This window comes from Pan paniscus, chromosome 10 (genome assembly GCF_029289425.2).
Source record: "Pan paniscus chromosome 10, NHGRI_mPanPan1-v2.0_pri, whole genome shotgun sequence".
Lineage (NCBI taxonomy): Eukaryota > Metazoa > Chordata > Mammalia > Primates > Hominidae > Pan > Pan paniscus.
In genome coordinates this window covers 90,018,243-90,037,035 of record NC_073259.2, presented here as the reverse complement: position 1 = coordinate 90,037,035, position 18,793 = coordinate 90,018,243, and the positions used below count along the sequence as shown (strand labels likewise).

The window sequence follows — 18,793 nt, the reverse complement described above, 5'->3', positions numbered from 1 at the left end:
TACCATCTCCAAGCTATCTCATTATGTATATACAAATATTTAAAATTCACCAAAAAAATCTAAAATCTGAAACACTTCTGGTCCCAAGCATTTCAGATAAGGCATATTCAACCTTTATATCAATATGCTAGATATTCTCTGGGTAGAAGTCTCCTGCTCCTTTGAAGTCACTTGAGATAGGTTCAAACCTCCAATTCCATGATATGTGGAAACATAAGCCTTTTTTCCAAGTGTTACATGAATTTACTGGGGCTTCTGTGGTTATGGTTTCTCTACCCTTGAGCTCAGGTTTCTGTACATGCTGTGTTTCACCCCACCCAACTTACCACCATTCACAAGACTTACAGGGAAATATCCTACAAGAAAACACTCATAACTAAAGTAGTTCCATAGAAGATTGATTGGGAAGGATATTATAATGAGGTGCTGGAGTTGGGGGAGGTAAGGCTGAAGTAATAGAAATAACTAGAAAGGAGACAGTTGCTGTTGGATGCTTCTTAAAAGCCTCCTGTTGCACACCGTCTCTCTGGTTCTTCTGACTTTCTTGCTGTTCTGTCTTTGTCTCCATACATTTATCTCTCAAGAGCTGAACAAATTCCTTTCCTTGTCTCCTAGAGAAAAATTTAGTCACAATTGTTTGTTTCTTGGTTTTTCCTGATCCTAATGTCTATAGTACCTAACCTCTGCAGAAAGTAGCTTAGCACAGTAGTTACCCAAAGACATTTTTTTTTCCTTAGGTAAGTTCTTATTTTGTCTTGTCCATGCAACTTTTGTGAAGGAAATGTTCTCATGTGAATGAAGCAGAAATGGTTTACTTGCAATAGCTGAGGTTTACATTCCCAAGTTAGGACTGCAGGGGGTGTCCTGAGGCTGATGTGTGTACCCAGCTCTTCACAGTGATGGCCATATCAGTTGCCACATTCACTCTATGATATAGCTACCTCTGCAAAAGCAGAACAGCGTTTTCATAGGCAGGGACATATTTCTCTAGTTTCAAAGGAACGGATTTACTACTTCCAACTTTATAAGAAAAGTGGGTCTTTTCCTTTAGTTTAAGAAGTGACAAATATAACCTCCAAAAGCACTGAAAAAGAAAGAAGTGACGATTGTGTTACTGGTTTTTGCGGTATTAGCAAAACCCGACATTTTTTATATAATAAATTACTGAATTTGTACTGCTGTACCTTCATAATAAAATTACATTTATTATACAATAATTTATGAGTTAGAATATATATTATCAAGTCAGAGGGTAGCTTCTTGTCATATTTTTGCAGAAATATTATCTGTAAAAGACCTTATTTCCAGAACAGGGTCATTAATCCAGAATATCTGAATAGTTGTCTTAGAAATGCCTCACGAGTTACAACAAAGAAACCAAAAGTAATTAAAAACATTTTATATCTTGGCAGGTGAACAGGGCCAAAATGGAACTGAAAAATTAAAATTAACCCAATGGTGGTTGAGATTTTGCTTTCTATTTCATCCTCAATCCATCCACTTTCTGTGAATACACCAGCTCACACACACATAACCATTTTTGAAAGATAATATAGAAATATTTATTTTTGCAAATAATATGAGCTGAGTCCACAAAATGCCCAGACATTATCATAGGCCTGACATGCTTATACTTTAGACATGTCTCCATATCTAAGAATTGTTTTACACTGTTGCTTAGCAACAATCTGGTCATTTAATTCAAAAGCTATTTCTAAACTACAAAGCCTTTTGTGAAAAAGAAATCAAATAATCTGATTTTTTTGTGTGTATAGAAAAAATGCAGAGAAGGTCTTCTATTTTGCATAAAAGGACTATAGTATTAAATCTGGAAAATAACACTGACTGAATTATTTGTTATAATTTTTAAGTCTTTGTATTTAAAATATTAAAAATAATGAAGTCAAGTGTACTTTGCTCTGCTTATTCAGTTGCTGGTTAATGTGACATCCAATTTATATCCTAAGTTAAATGTGTCTGGGAGCTAATCTTTTAAGGAAAGCCAGTTGAAAATGTGGTCCTTCGGGTTTTGTTTGTTTTGTTTTGCCTGAAGAAGAAAAGATTAAGGAGGTACTTAATATTTAAAACACATAAACATGTATTATAACCATAGTACTTATGCATCTATTATAGAAACTTGCTACATTCTACCTGGTATTAGAGTTTTCTACATATTTTATCTCCCACACTATTGACTGTACTCTATAATCAGCTATCCTTTCTTATTTCAGTTTTCTATAATCTATTATTGTCTTGTATAAAACAGGCACTTCATAAATATATATCAAGTTTAATATATTAATAATAGTTATAACAATAATAACAATGACATTTTTGACCAGTTATCTATGTGCCATGCATTTTACTAATGATCTATTTTAATGGTAAGAACAATTATGGCTATTTTTTCTGTTTCTATCAAGGACAGAGAAGAAGAAAATCTTAAATTATAGCTACTGTAGAGGTTGGGAAACACTAAAATAGGTGAACAAGAACTTGCATTCTTCCACATTGTGATAATAAGGTAAAGTTAAATGCTTATATTTTTGGATACTAATGGGTTTCCATAATTGTTTTCCACAAACTTAGATCTCAGGCCACATCAGGAATAATAATTTATATCATAGTGCAGTGGATATTTGTTGATTTGACCTGTGTCAAATTTTGTGTCACTGTTTTTGGTGTTTTCTTTTTAACCTAGGAAGTCTTGTCTCCATTCTCATTTTGTGTAGTTTCAGTGGGACAATCCCAGCCCCCAACTCGAGAAAGAGGAACATAAGCCAGGCCTTGTCTATGACAGTGGCCTTCCCTTTGGCTATGGTAATCGAGTTAGCACTGTATAGTACATGCCACCACAAAGGAAACAATTGGTAGCACCTTTGTAACTGGGGAAAAAGGTGTGATCTTTTTATTGGGATTGCTGAGCTGGTTGAACTAAAGTCTAGAGTTACTTTTGGTCACTATTTCTTCAGCAATGTCTTTCTGAAAATGAATCTAGGGCAGAAGAAACATTGCCAAGGCAAACATCACAGAATAATTGTTGCGGTTGTGAAAGGAAAATAAAAACATGGGAAACAATTCACTATGTCTAAAGGAAAAAATTAAGCTGAAAACTGAGTCACACAAAAAACTGCTTTTCCTTTTGTTGCTAAGCAGATAGCTACAGGTTAAAGGTTAAATCTCTCCACAGGTAACTACTCTATGTTCACCCTATCTTATGTAAAGTGCCAATTTACTGAGTACTAGAGGAATATGTAATTGACTATTCCCCTGCCTGCTCCCTTTCTGTTGCGCTTGTGGATTACCATACACTCCCTCCTTCTCCTCCAGCCCACTTTTCCCCCTTTAAATATTGAACTTCTCAAAATCATCTTTGAAGAAAGTCACAGACCACAGACAGTTTTTGTGATTTTGTGTTCTTTTCTTCCAGGCACGTCTTTAACCTTGGCAAAATAAACTTCTAAATTGATTGAGTCCCATCTCAGATACTTTTTGGTTTACACTGTCAATATTCACCAATAGATGTTAAAATCATTGAGTGAAAGTTTGAAGAGAAAAATGATATTAACATAGTCTCAAAGTGTCTCCCTTTAGTTATTTATCAATTGCAAAGGGGAAAATGTTAATTTTACAATGGAAAAACCTGGTAGAGAAACCTTAACCAAGTAATCAAGGTTAACATCGACAGGAATAATATATATTGGCACTGTGTTCCCCCAATAATATGTACTTAGAGGGGAAAAATAATTCTGTTATTCGTGCCAAAAGTGCAAAACCTCAATCTAATCATAAAGAAACATCAGACAAAGACAAATTCAGGCACATCTACAGAATAACGGACCAGTACTTATAAAAAGTACCAAGATAATGAAAGGTAAGAAAAGACTGTGGAATTGTCCCAAATAGAAGGAGACTAAAAAGACACAACATTAAATGCAATGTGGCAGCCTTGATTGGATCTTAGAAAAGAAAAAAAGACTTTCAGGGAAAAAAAACTACCTGATGAAATTCAAATAAGATCTGTAGTTTAATAGTCATGTTGTAACAATGTTAATTTCCTGGTTTTAAAATTATGGCTATCTAAATTTTTAACAGTAGAGAAAACTAAGGAAAGAATATGTGTGAACTCTTTGTAATATATTCCTGATATAGTTTGGCTGTGTCCCCACCCAAATCTCACCTTAAATTGTAATAATCCCCACATGACAAGGGTGGGGCCCGTTGGAGATAATTGAATCATGGGGTAGGGAGTTTCCCCCATACTGTTCTCCCAGTAGTGAATAAATCTCATGAGATCTGATGGTTTTATAAATGGGAGTTCCCTTGCACACACTCTTTTGTCTGCCACCATGTAAGACGTGACCTTGCTCCTCCTTTGTCTTCCAACATGATTGTGAGGGCTCCTTAGACATGTGGAACTGTGAGTCCATTAAACCACTTTTCTTTATAAACCACCCAGTCTCAGGTATGCTTTTATTAGCAGTGTGAGAATGGACTAATATAATTCCCAATGTTCTTATAACTTCTAAATGTATTTTAAAATACAAAGTTAAAGAAACTGAGTCAAGAGATTAACAAAAATAGACTCCTGGTAATTGTATGTACCTCTGTCCACCCATATTTGAACACAAACCTACCACTATACTTTTCAGGTACATGGGTCAAAAAATTATGTAATCATTTTAATTGGGTTTCTTCTCACTTCCATGCAAAAGAGATATGACTAATACATATTTCTTTTTTTCTCTGGTGAATTTACTGTGGCCTGTGTAGAAAATACCTCATTACCAATGAGGTGCTTCACATAAGGGAATTTTCCAGATAACTTCTATACTCAAGGCAATAATTTTTTCAGTTTAATAATCTTGCATGGAGGCTTTTCTATAATGTACTTTTCACTTTCCTGGCTTTGCTGTGGAGTACACAGAAAATGATTTTTTATTCATTCAATGACTTTGAGTCATCACTCTGAACATAAATCATCTTATATAATAATAGCATGTGATGGCATCATGATCGATTGAGGTGTGGAATTGTATGCTTCTCTTCTACATTAATTGGCCTCTGCTAAGGTTTTTTGTCTATATTTATAATTTTTGTGACTGTTTCTCAGCTTATATGGTTTTATACACATTTTTCTGCTCTTAAACTATATTTAGCAGTTCTTCCCCCTGTAGAACTTGCTGCTAGGTATCTGCCTTAGAGAACACGATCTTAATAAAATCATCTAAAATAATAGTCATGCTCTGAATGAAGATCTCTCATATAATCAAAGTTCCTGTATTTTGTGCTGTTGATTTTGGCCAAAGAGGTTGGTTGGTTTTGTTTTCTTCATACTAATAAGTATGGACTATGATCTAGAAGGGTGAATTTAGTTAATGTATGACCTTGGAATATGAGAGTATAGTTCTATTAGAAATTAAGGTTTGTAGTTTACATTATTATTAACATTTTTAAGCATTTTTTTCTCAATAAGTCATCAGTATACTGTTCACTTGATACCTTTTCCAAAATGACCTATGAAAAATGAACATCACATATAACAAGAACTAAAGGTAGTTCCCTTGGGCAGATTAAATGTTTCTCCATGTGCCAGGGCCTGTGATTACTTTGATTAGTTCTTCCTGCTTACAGAACTATTCATGACATGTCTCTTATGACAGGTCTTTTGTCCTTGCTGATGTGAATTTAGAGGCTTTTCTTTTTCTTTCTTTCTTTTTTTGTATAAATTTGCCCATTCCCTACAGCCAGCTTAAATGCCCATCCCTTTTTGTCTCGGCCACCTTCAAAATTTGTCCCTTGCACATGTACTGAACTTGTAATTAATCTGAGCTGATTGCACTTTTCTTCACTGCCCATATGCATCTATTATTATCCATTCTTCTTTTTTTTTCCTTCCTTGAAGTCAGCACCAGCTATACTGTGCTGTCATTTCCTTGGCTTGGAATCAATTCTCTTTTGCTGCCAAGTGCCATAGATCCTATAAAGTGCTTCTGTTGCAGTAGTAATTTTGTTACCTAATATAAATGAAGAGCAAAACTTCAGAGCCGTTACTATAAATAGCATAGAGCTTCTCAAAAGTCTCCCACTGATTGTTCATCAGGCTGATTTAATCTCTACTAATAGTCTTAATTCATAAATTGACATTTTAGCAATCCATTCTGGATTTTTTCCCACCACAGTGCAAATTAATTTTTCTTATTGTATGTAGAGAAATAGCTCTTCATTGTTTGTTTGTTCATTTTAGAACATTTATATGTAAATATGTCTAATCCCAAACAGAAAAAAGGAATTAAAAAGAAAATCCAGGATTTCCCAGTATTTCTTATCTTTGTGAACTATTTGCCCCTTAACCTTTTGAACAGAATATAATTTGGAGGGCCTCCTTTGGTACATTTTCTCAATTAGGATCATCAGTTGGTAAGCAAATATATGGACCATTGACTATGCTTAGGGTGTAGTGTTTAGTAAAAGGGAAATGATGCACTGATGTAATGGAGACAATCCTGGGCTGGGAGCCAGAGAGGTGAGTTTTAGTTCCAACCATGCCAATATATTTCTGTGCGCTCTTGTGAGTTTACTGTGGCTTGTCTAGAAAATTCTGTCTTCTGAACATAGCTAGGTATGACTATGTGAACTTAAGTTGCTTCCATCTCTAATAGTTTATGAGTCTAGAATACTGTGTTCCTTTAGAAATTCACAATTTGAGATGGAGAATGATGAGTTCTGTTGTCCGCAATTCCTATGAGAATTTGTTGTCTGCAATTCCTATGAGAATTTGAAGTAAAGGAACCATGTCTTATCCTGTGTATTGTCCCAACTTCCAGCATAGTCTGAAACAGTTGTTTCCCTCTAACACACAAATGACAGACGGCATTCATATTCAAGACATGTTCATAAGTCTCCATGATATTATGAACTGTTCTATGATGGTAACTTTCACCTTTTTTCTTTCATATTAAAATCCAATGATACTATTGAGTCTGCTTTTAAAAATGTATTAAAACATCTTTTTCAGATATTATTAAAGCACAATATGTCTTTCACATATTTAAAGTGTAAAATTTAATAAGTGTTGACATATGTATATCGCTAAAGAATTATCACCACAATCAGGATAATGAACACATCTATCAACTCTAATTATTTCTCTGTGCTTCTTTATAATCTGTCTCATCTGCTCCTCCATCGTCTTTCTTCATCAATAAGCAAATACTGATCTTATTTCTCCCATTAGAGATTATTTTATGTCTTCTAGAAGTTGAAACAAATGGAATCAGTAAACAAGAAGATATTAACACTATGGCAGGGGGTGGTCTGGCTTCTTAAGCTGCATAATTGTTTTTATATTCATCCACCTTTTGTGAGTTCATAACTTTTTATGAAAATAGACTTTGTTTTTTACAGTAGTTTTAGGTTCACAGGAGTATTAAGCAGAAGGTACAACAATGTTCCATATCCCCATCTGCCCTGACACATACGTAGCCTCACCTATTATTAAGATCACCCATCGGAGTGGTACACTTATTACAACTGGTGAACTTACGTTGACATGTCATTATTACCCAAGGTGCATAGTCTACTCTAGAGTTCGCTCTTGGTGTTATATATTTTATGGCTGTGGATCAATTTATGTTGATATGTATTCATTATTATGATACAGAGTAGTTTCACTGCCCTGAAAACCCTCTCTGCTCTATGTATCCCTCCCTTCCCACTAACTCCTGGTAACCAATGTTCTTTTTAGTGTCTCCATAGTTTGACTTCTATAGAATGTCATCTGGGCAGACAAGTCAATCTTAAGCCAAAAGAACAAAGCTGGAGGCATCACGCTACCTGACTTCAAATTATACTACAAGGCTACAGTAACTAAAACAGCATGGTACTGATATCAAAACAGAGATATAGACCAATGGAACAGAACAGAGCCCTCAGAAATAATACCACACATCTACAGCTATCTGATCTTTGACAAACCTGACAAAAACAAAAAATGGGGAAAGGATTCCCTATTTAACAAATGGTGCTGGGAAAACTGGCTAGCCATATGTAGAAAGCTGAAACTGGATCCCTTCCTTACACCTTAAACAAAAATTAATTCAAGATGGATTAAAGACTTAAATGTTAGACCTAAAACCATAAAAACCCTAGAAGAAAATCTAGGCAATACCATTCAGGACATAGGCATGGGCAAGGACTTCATGTTTAAAACAGCAAAAGCAATGGCAACAAAAGCCAAAATTGACAAATGGGATCTAATTAAACTAAAGAGCTTCTACACAGCAAAAGAAACTACCATCAGAGTGAACAGGCAACCTACAGAATTGGAGAAAATTTTTGCAATCTACTCATCTGACAAAGGGCTAATAATCCAGAATCTACAAAGAACTCAAACAAATTTGCAAGAAAAAAACAACCCCATCAACAAGTGGGCAAAGGATATGAAGAGACACTTCTCAAAAGAAGACATTTATGCAGCTAACAGACACGTGAAAAAATGCTCATCATCACTGGCCATCAGAGAAATGCAAATCAAAACCACAATGAGATACCATCTCACACCAGTTAGAATGGTGATCATTAAAAAGTCAGGAGACAACAGGTGCTGGAGAGGATGTGAAGAAATAGGAACACTTTTACACTGTTGGTGGACTGTAAACTAGTTCAACCATTGTGGAAGACAGTGTGGCGATTCCTCAGGGATCTGGAACCAGAAACGCCATTTGACCCAGCCATCCCATTACTGGGTATATACCCAAAGGACTATAAATCATGCTGCTATAAAGACACATGCACATGTATGTTTATTGCGGCACTATTCACAATAGCAAAGACTTGGAACCAGCCCAGATGTCCATCAATGATAGACTGGATTAAGAAAATGTGGCACATATACACCATGAAATACTATGCAGCCATAAAAAATGATGAGTTCATGTCCTTTGGAGGGACATGGATGAAGCTGCAAACCATCATTCTCAGCAAACTATTGCAAGGACAAAAAACCAAACACCGCGTGTTCTCATTCATAGGTGCGAATTTAACAATGAGAACACTTGGACACAGGAAGGGGAACATCACACACTGGGGCCTGTTGTGGGGTGGGGGGAGGGGGGAGGGATAGCATTAGGAGATATACCTAATGTAAATGACGAGTTAATGGGTGCAGCACACCAACATGGCACATGTGTACATATGTAACAAACATGCACGTTGTGCATATGTACCCTAGAACTTAAAGTATAATATATATATGTATATATATATATGAATGTCATCTACGCAGATTCAGACAGTATGTAGTCTTTTCATATTGGCTTCTTTCACTTAGTAATAGGCACTTAAATTTATGCCATGTCTTTTCATGGCTTGGTATTTTACTTCTTTTTAGCACTAAAAATATACCATTGTCTAGATGTAACATTTTGTTTATCCATTTACCTACTGAAGGACATTTTGTTTGCTTCCAGGTTTTGGCAACTATGAATAAAGCAGCTATAAATAGTTGTGTGTAGATTTTTATGTAAATAAGTTTTCAGCTGTTTTGGGTAAATACAAAAGAGTGATTGCTGGATGGTTTGGTAAAAGTATGTTTAGTTTTGTAGAGAAACAACCAAACCATCTTCCAAAGTTTATTTTGGAACCATTTTTCTTTCCCACAAGAAATAAATAAGAGTTATGATTGCTCCACATCCTCACCAGCATTTGGTATTGTCAGTGTTCTGGATTTCTGCCATTTTAAAAGGTATATTGTGGTATTTCATTGTTGTTCTAATTTGCATTTTCTGATTATATATGATGTGGAGCATCTTTTCATATGCTTATCTTCCGACTGCATATGTTCTTTAGTGAAGTTTCTGTTAAGGGCTTTGGACCATTTTTTAACCTGGTTGTCTGTTTTCTTATTTTTAAGTTTCAAGAATTCTTCATATATGTTAGATAACAGTCCTTTATCAGATATGTCTTTTGCAAATACGTTCTTCCTATCCGTGGCTTATCTTTTCATTCTCTCAAAAGTGTCTTGCTACTACTAATGAAGTGCTGCTTATCACCTTTTGTCTTTTATGGTTTATAACTTCAGCGTTGTATGTAAAAGTTTATCACCAAACACGTGGTCATTTAGATTTTCTTCAATGATCTCTTCTAGGAGTTTTTGGATTTTACATTTAGTTCTGTGATCCATTTGAGTTAATTGTTTTGTGTATAGATTCATTTTTTGTGTATGTATATTCAGTTGTTTATTGAAAACATTATATTTTCTCCATCGTGATGCATTTGCTCTTTTGTGAAAGATCAGTTGACTATTTGCATAAGTCTATTTCTGGGCTCTCTATTGTGCTTTGTTAATCTATTTGTCTATACTTTCACCAATATCACAGTATCTTGATTACTGTGGTTTTATAATAAGGCTTAACGTCAGGTAATGTCAGTCCTCTAACTTTGTTCTTCTCCTTCAATATTGTGTGGCTATTCTGGGTCTTGTGTCTCTCCATATAAGCTTTAGAATCAGTTCATTGGTAGCCACAAAATAACTTCCTGGGAATTTGATTAGGATTGCATTGAATCTATAAATCAAGGAAAAACCAGGCAGCTTTACAGTATCTAATCTTTAAGTCCATGAATATGTAATATCTCTCTATTTAGTTCTTTGACTTTTTTCATTAGTGTTTTGTGATTATCTTCATATAGATCTTGTACATATTTTGTTAGATTTACATCTAACTTGCATTTTGAGGGGTGTTAATTAAATGGTTTTTGTTTTTAATTTCAAATTTCACATGTTATTGCTAATACAGCCATCAGTATTGGTGGGGGATTGGTTACAGAATTCCTCATGGATACCAAAATCCTTGAATATTTAAGTCTCATATAAAATGCTGTACTATTTGCATATAACCTGTGCATATCTTCTCATATACTTTAAATACTCTCAAGATTACTTATAATACCTAATACAACGAAAATGCTGTGTAAACAGTTGTTATATTTTTTAGAGAATAGTGACAAGGAAAAAAACCTGTACATGTTCAGTACAGACACAGCAATCCATTTTCTTCAAGTATTTTTGTCTATAATTGGTTAAACCCATAGATGTGGAACTAGCAGATGTAGAAGGCTGACTCTGTATAGGAAAGTGATTAATCTTTTTGTATTCTGCAAACATGCTATAATTAATTTTTAGTTCCAGAAGGTTTTTTTTTTATTTAAGCTTTTGGATTTTCTACGTGGACAATTATATCATCTGTGAATAAAAACTGTTTTATTTTTTTCCTTCCCAATCTGTATACATTTATTTCCTTTTCTTGTCTTATTATTTTGGCTAGAACTTAGAGTACAATGTTGAAAAGCAGTGGAAGCATGTAGTGCTTACAGTACGATGTTGAAAAGCAAGGATAGGAAATATCCTTTTCTTGTTCCTAATCTTAGTGGGAAAGCTTTGAGTTTCTTAACATTAAATATAATGTGGGGCTTTTGTAGATGTATGATAGATCTCCATAATTTATTCATCATACCTCAATGAAACTTTGTATTCTTTGATCAACATCTCCCTATTTCCCTTTAAACCCTAGCTCCTGACAACCACCATTATACTCCCTGCTTCTAATGGTTCAAGTTTTTTAGATTTCACACAGAAGTGAGATCATTAAATATTTATCTTCCTGTACCTAGCTTATTTCACTTAGCATAATGTCCTTCCGGTCCATCCCTGTGTCACAAATTACAGGATTTCCTTATTTTTCAAGTCTGATTAGTATTCCATTATGTATATATGCCACATTTTATCTCTTCATCTATCAGTGAACACTTAGGCCAATTCCATTATATTGTCTGTTGTGAACAATGCTGCAATGAACATGGAAGTGTAGATAGCTCTTTGAAATACTGATATCATATCCTTTAAATATATATATCCAGAAGTGGAATTGCTGGATCATCTGGTAGTTCTATGGCTAGCTGAGGAAACTTCGTACTGTTTTCCATAATGGCTGTACTAATTTACACTTCATCAACAGTGTACAAGGGTTCCCTTTTCTCTCTATCCTTCTTATCTCTTGCCTTTTTATAGCATTCATTCTAAAAGGTGTGAAGTGATATCTCACTGTGGTTTTTATTTGCATTTTCCTGATGATTGGTAATGTTGGGCATTTTTTCCTACACCTGCTGGCCAATTGTGTATCTTGTTTTGAGAAATGTGTGTTTAGGTGTGTTGCCCATTTTAAAAAAGTCAAGTTTAATTTGCTTTATTGCTATTAAGTTGTTTGAGTTCTTTACATATTTTGGAAATCACCCCCTTATCAGATGTATGGTTTGCATATATTTTCCCCCTCATGTGTTGTCTTTTTGCTCTGTTAATTGTTTTATTTGTGGTGCAGAAGCTTTGTAGTTTGATGTAATGCCATTTGTCTATTTTTGTTTCATTGCCTATTCTCTTGAGGTCATAGCTGAAAAAATTATTGCCCAGATCAAGGTCAAGAAGCTTTCCTCAGTTTTTTTTTTCCTAGCATTTTTACAATTTCAGGTCTTAATATTTAAGTCTTTAATCCATGTTAAGTTGTGTAGGTAGGGTGAGATAAGGTTTCAATTTTATTCTTCTTTATGTGGATGTATTAGTTTATTCTCACACTGCTATTAAAAAACTGCCTGAAGCTAGGTAATTTTAAGGGAAAGAGGTTTAATTGACTCACAGTTCAGCATGCCTGAGGAGGCCTCAGGAAACTTACAATCATGGCAGAAAGCAAAGGGGAAGCAAGGCACCCTCTTCACAAGGTGACAGGAAGGAGAATGAATGAAGGAGAATCTACCAAACACATAAAACCATCAGATCTCATGAGAACTTACTCACTATTATGAGAACAGCATGGGGGAAACCACCCCAATGATCCAATTACCTCCACCTGATCTCTCCCTTGACATGTGGGGATTATGGGGATTATAATTCAGTATGAGATTTGGGTTGGGACACAAAGCCTAAACATATGAGGTGATATCTAGTTTTTCCAGATCAGTTAATTGAAAGTATTATCCTTTCCCCATTGGGTGTTCTTTTGTCAAAGATCAATTGACTGTAAATACTTTTTATGAAATAATTTTTATATAGCAATTACTATGTTCCTTGCCTTCATGTTTATTACTCACAAAGTATAGATAATGGTTTCCAAGACAGAATGGCTTATTCCAAAATAACATTCAGTCCCAGATTGTGAAAGACAGAGAAATAAAAAAGTCATGACATACAGATTCTTTGCCCATTCATAGAAGTAAAATTCCTGATCATGATAATGGGAAGCATGGATTTGGAAAATCAAACTAAGTTCCTTTATGGTTAATTTGTATCTTTCTATTTCTTCCATATTTGGTGTTAGAATCTTCAGTATGCTCCAATTAAATAGAATTTTAAATGAAAATGTTCTTTAAAATGTAATATAATATGTGATATAATTTGGATATTTATCCCCACCCAAATCTCATGGTGAAATGCAACCTCCACTGTTGGAGGTGGAGCTTGGTGAAAGGTGTTTGAATCTTGGGGGCACATCCCTCAGGAATGGCTTGAACCATGCTCTTGGTGATAAGTGAGTCTCTCTCTGACTTCACATGAGATCTAGTGGTTTAAATTAGTGTGGCATCTCCCACCCCACCGTCTCTCTCTTTCTCCTGCTTTTGCCATGTGATGTTCCTACTCTCCTTTCATCTTGTGCCATGATTGGAAGCTTCCTGAAGCCTCCGCAAAAGCAGATGCTGCTATGCTTCCTGTATAGCCTGCAGAACCATGAGCCAATTAAACTTTTTTCTTATAAATTACATAGTCTCAGGCAGTTCCTTACAGAAATGTGAGGATTGCCTAATATAACACATAGTCCTTGAATATGTAGTATTCATTATCTTTACATTATATAATAGAAGTTAATTTAATCTAAGTGTTTTCTAATACCTATATCAAATCTGACCATTAAGGAAATAGTAAATTGGAGGGGTGTGACAAAGAAAGAAGTAATTTTTTGATATATTGAATACATTGAAAATAAGTGAATAAAAACACAATAGTTTACTAAGTAGTAGGAAGATATGGCACAGAACTTATGACAAATACTAGAAGCCCAACAATATCTCTTCATTACCTCATTCTTTAATATTCAAGCTTACAGGTTCTAGCTGGCCATGTGGTTGTATATACAGGCTACATTCCCAGCTTTCTCTGCAGTTGATGTAGCTGTGTGACTAAGTGCTGGTCAATAATCAGTTTGGACTGCTATAACACATTATCATAGACTGGAAGGCTTAAACAACAGAAAAGTATTTCTCGGGTTCTAGGGTCTGGGAAGTCCAAGATCAAGGCACGCACATATCCAGTGTTTGGTGAGATCAACTGTGCAAACCACACAGAGTTTAGTTTGCAGAAGAATCCTTGGAAATAATAGGTGATTTAGTTTTGTTCCAGCTATGAATGTAAAATCTCGATTTTTGTTTTATGTGTGATTAAAAGACATTGCAGGACTTGAGCAGAGAAGTGTCATGATCTGACTCATGTTTTGAACAGATGGCTCAGAATGCCATTTAAAACCAATTACAGAGTGGAACATGAGTGGAAACATGGGAAACCATTAGAAGATGATTATAGTAGTGCTATTTAGAGATCATATTGGCTGCAATGGGGTAGTAAAGGTGGAGGTGGTCAGAGATAAGATTTGTGATATATTTTAAATAGAGGTTGATAAAACTTGCTAATTGATTGAGATCTAGTTTTAGGATATAATTAAAAGAGAAGAATGGAGGATTACTTCTAGTTTTCTGACCAAACCTACTTAGTGAATGATACCATCATTTTCTGATATGGAAAATTCAGGGTCAGGAGATTCCATGGGTAATCAAGAATGCTGTCTGGAACATGTTAAATTTGAAATGCCTCGCTGGCAGCCAAGTAGAGTTGTCCTGTAGGGGTGTATATTTGTGTAAAAGATTGGGACTGGAGACTTAGATGTTGGAGTTATCAGTGTAATGGATGGTATTTACACTTATCCCATATACATTCTCATCTCTGACGTTTGTTAAATGTTTTCCCTTTTTGAGTAGTGATTCCTTATGTTGTTTTGTGCACTTTGACTGATTGTATATGTTGCTCCTATTAGTGGTCTATTTTGGTTTACATACTTTGGTAATTCAGTCTTCAAATGTTGTGGTAACACCATCTGGAGTCCCTGAGTTTGCAGTGCTGTGATGTGTCACATATATATTGTGTCTGGAGCAGAGGAGAATTTGTTGTTGTATCTCTTTAGAAACATTGCACACAAGATATATGATTAGGCTCTAATTGGATTAAGTATGTAGAGAATGCACTTCTCTTATACTGGCTGACTGTAAGGACCATGAATTGAAAAACATGAAAGTTCATTTACCTGGTTGCCCTGCAATCAACATAATTGTAGCAGCCTGCTTCTTAAATAACTGGATGGTCTTGACGTCAAATTATGCTTAATAGGAGAAGGTAGTGGGAATAGAATTAGGAGTCAATACTCTTAAATTCCAACACTCTTTCTTCCTCATTTTTGACCCTTCATATTCGTCTCTTTTTTTCTCAAAGTATTTTGGTCACATCTCCCTTTGGCACCTATATTTTGTCTATTTGATTGTTTTGTGGGATATATTTTATTGTTTTTACTAGCTTTTGAACTCTGTTTAAGTTACACTATCACCTTGTTTTTTTAAAATGCAGTGTGCCTATAGCAATGATTTATGTAAAATAGATGTAAGAAAATGTTTCTTCACATCTCAAATCAATTTATCAATGATATTTGCTTTTGTATTTGTTGGTATTGTCAGATAATTTCTTAAGGCTACCAAATGATCTAAATCTAAATAAGATGATACTGTCTTTTGCAAAGTAGTAGTCAGGATCAAATGAAGGACATAAATTCTTGATATCAATATTAGGACACCTTAAACATCAATTTATAATGCCATAACTTTAAAGGATTTTAAAAGTGAGTTCCAGAATGATTGAGGCTATAATAAGTGTTTTTACTGCTGTAACATTTGTTATTGGTCTTTAACTGACTTATCAATAAGTTGTTTCCTACATTTTATTTACTTTTGAGTTCCTTGATATTAAGTTCAAAATAAATATTTTTAAAATCCTTATTCCTTACATAATAAATTCAAGAATAAATTAAATAACAAAATTATTAAGCAAATAAAGATTTTTGTTTATATTACATAAGATCCAGCCCAAACTGCAGAAATTTGAGAAGCAAAATAAAGTATTATTAGATTGTAACTCACAGTATAAAATAAATATGAGTTCATATTGACAAAAAATAATGATTAATAAATTCATAAGTGAGGAAGAGAAGACAAATCTTCCATGGCAAAGAATTGCAAATTAATTATGTAGATACTTCAGTCTTAAGGGGGGACAACAACTCCCTACTCATTATGTATAGGCTGCACATGGGAGGTTTAATACCAAAGACTAAGGTATGAGAAAAGGAGGAAAAGAGTAACTTACAGTGGAAGCATCTAACAAGTGCAGCCTCAGCCACAAGATCAAGGTTAAGATGAATAGCCATAAATCATGTTGATAGCATATTTTCTTGTTATGATGTAATTAAAAATGGTATGTTATCACTGTGGTATTCCCCGCTAAAACCCACAATACCAGTAAAATCCCAAGAAAAATGTCAGACAAATTCCGATAGAAGAGCATCTTACAATGCATCTAACCAAAACTCCCTGAACTTATCAAGGTCATCAAAAATAAGGAATGTCTGAGAAACTGTCACAGCCAACAGGAGCCTAAGGAGATGTGACAATTAAATCTATTGTGGTAACCTGTATAGAATCCTGGAATGGGAAATCTAAGAAAACCTGAATAACCTATGGACTTTAGTTAATAATAAGGTGTCAGTTTAGGTTTATTAATTATACCACATGGGCCATACTAACATAAGATGTTCATAATAAGGGAGACTGTAGACAGGGAAGATGTGGGGGCAGAACTTACATGGGAAGTTCCTGTGCTGTCTAATTTCTCTGTAAATCTAAAATGATTCTTTAAAAATGAAATCTATTAGTAGTTGAGAACGGTGAATAGGAGTATGACTAGACAGAAGATAGTAGGGATGACAAGTTTTTTGGGGCACAGTCCAAGTTGGTCTGGTGTCTGGAATGAGACTGGGGCCTAATAAAAAGGAGCATCCATACAGAAGCTCAAATGGGCTGTACCCTGTAGCATTCTGAGGAAAGGCCTGAATTCTGAGAAGGGAAAGTGGTAGAAGTATTGTCCAGTCCTTTTTAAGTTGGTGGCTGAGCTTGGTGAGGTGTGTTTTTAAAAGACCATTAGTCCATTCTACCTTTCCTGAAGACTGAGGACCCTAAGGGATATAAAGGTTTCACTGAATACCAAGAGCCTGCTCTTGTTTACACTGCCGGTTTACACTGTTTCTCCAAGCCATCACAGCTGATATCTCCTGGTGCTATCCCAAAACTGCCACTCTTAACTCTTAAAGTAAATAAATCATCCTTGCTGGCAGGACTATGCTGAATCTCCTTAGGCACTCTCTAATTAGATGTCCTTGGTCTTCCCAATTCTTAGACCTTTAATACCTGTTTTTCTCCTTCTCTTATTCCATTTAGTTTTTCAATTCATACAAAACCATATCCAGGCCATCACCAATAATTCTAAATGACAAATGTTTCTTCTAACAACCCCATATTATCGCCCCTTACCACAAAATCTTCCTTCAGCTTAATCTCTCCCACTCTAGGTTCCCACGCTGCCCCTAATCCCACTTGAAGCAGCCCTGAGAAACATCACCCATTATCTCTCCATACCACCACCAAAAATTTTCACCATCCCAAAACTTTACCACTATTTCATTTTATTTTTCTTATTAATATAAGAAGACAGGAATGTCAGGCCTCTGAGCCCAAGCTAAGCCATCATATCCCCTGTGACCTGCACATACACATCCAGATGGCCGGTTCCTGCCTTAACCGATGACATTCCACCACAAAAGAAGTGAAAATGGCCTGTTCCTGCCTTAACTGATGACATTATCTTGTGAAATTCCTTCTCCTGGCTCATCCTGGCTCAAAAGCTCCCCTACTGAGCACCTTGTGACCTCCACTCCTGCCCGCCAGAGAACAACCCCCCTTTGACTGTAATTTTCCTTTACCTACCCAAATCTTATAAAACAGCCCCATGCCTATCTCCTTTTTCTGACTCTCTTTTCAGACTCAGCCCGCCTGCACCCAGGTGAAATAAACAGCCTTGTTGCTCACAAAAAAAAAAAAAAAAGAAAGAAAGAAATCTATTAATAATGGTAATCTTAGAAAGCAAAAGAGGAAGACAGGGAGTGAGGCAAAGAAATAGTAGCATAAAGTGGATTCAATGTCCTGTTACTTACTGGTCCTGAGATGTAGGTGTCTACATTCAAGAACCTAAGAGAAATCTCTAAGAGTTAAGAAGAGCCTCTAGCCAACACAGCTAGCAAGGAAAAAGAGACTGTAGTTTTACAGTCATATGGAACTGAAACTGGCAACATCTGAATGAGCCAGGAAATAGATTCTCCCCTAGAGTATATGGCAGGACAAGGAACACATCTCTGCTGACACCTTGATTTTAGCCCAGTAATACCAATTTCTGACCTACACACCTGTAGGGTGTAACACAATGTGTATTGTTTTCAGCCACTAGTTTGTGATAATTTGTTACAGCAGCAATAAAGATGTTCATGCTGAAAGTGGTTCCAAAAGAACAGATTCTTAAGCATGAATCTTCTGAATTAGTTCTTTA

The 18,793-nt window shown here is 35.3% G+C and overlaps 1 long non-coding RNA gene across 1 annotated transcript in view; it reads right to left on the bottom strand.

The window, feature by feature from the left end:
* Positions 1 to 382: 382 nt before the first annotated feature.
* The window catches only part of LOC130540675 (uncharacterized), a 42,223-nt gene continuing 23,812 nt past the window's right edge, over positions 383 to 18,793 (bottom strand). The window contains exon 3 of the long non-coding RNA XR_008954665.1: positions 383 to 1,084. This is a non-coding gene — a long non-coding RNA (uncharacterized LOC130540675). The remainder of the gene's footprint in view (positions 1,085 to 18,793) is intronic.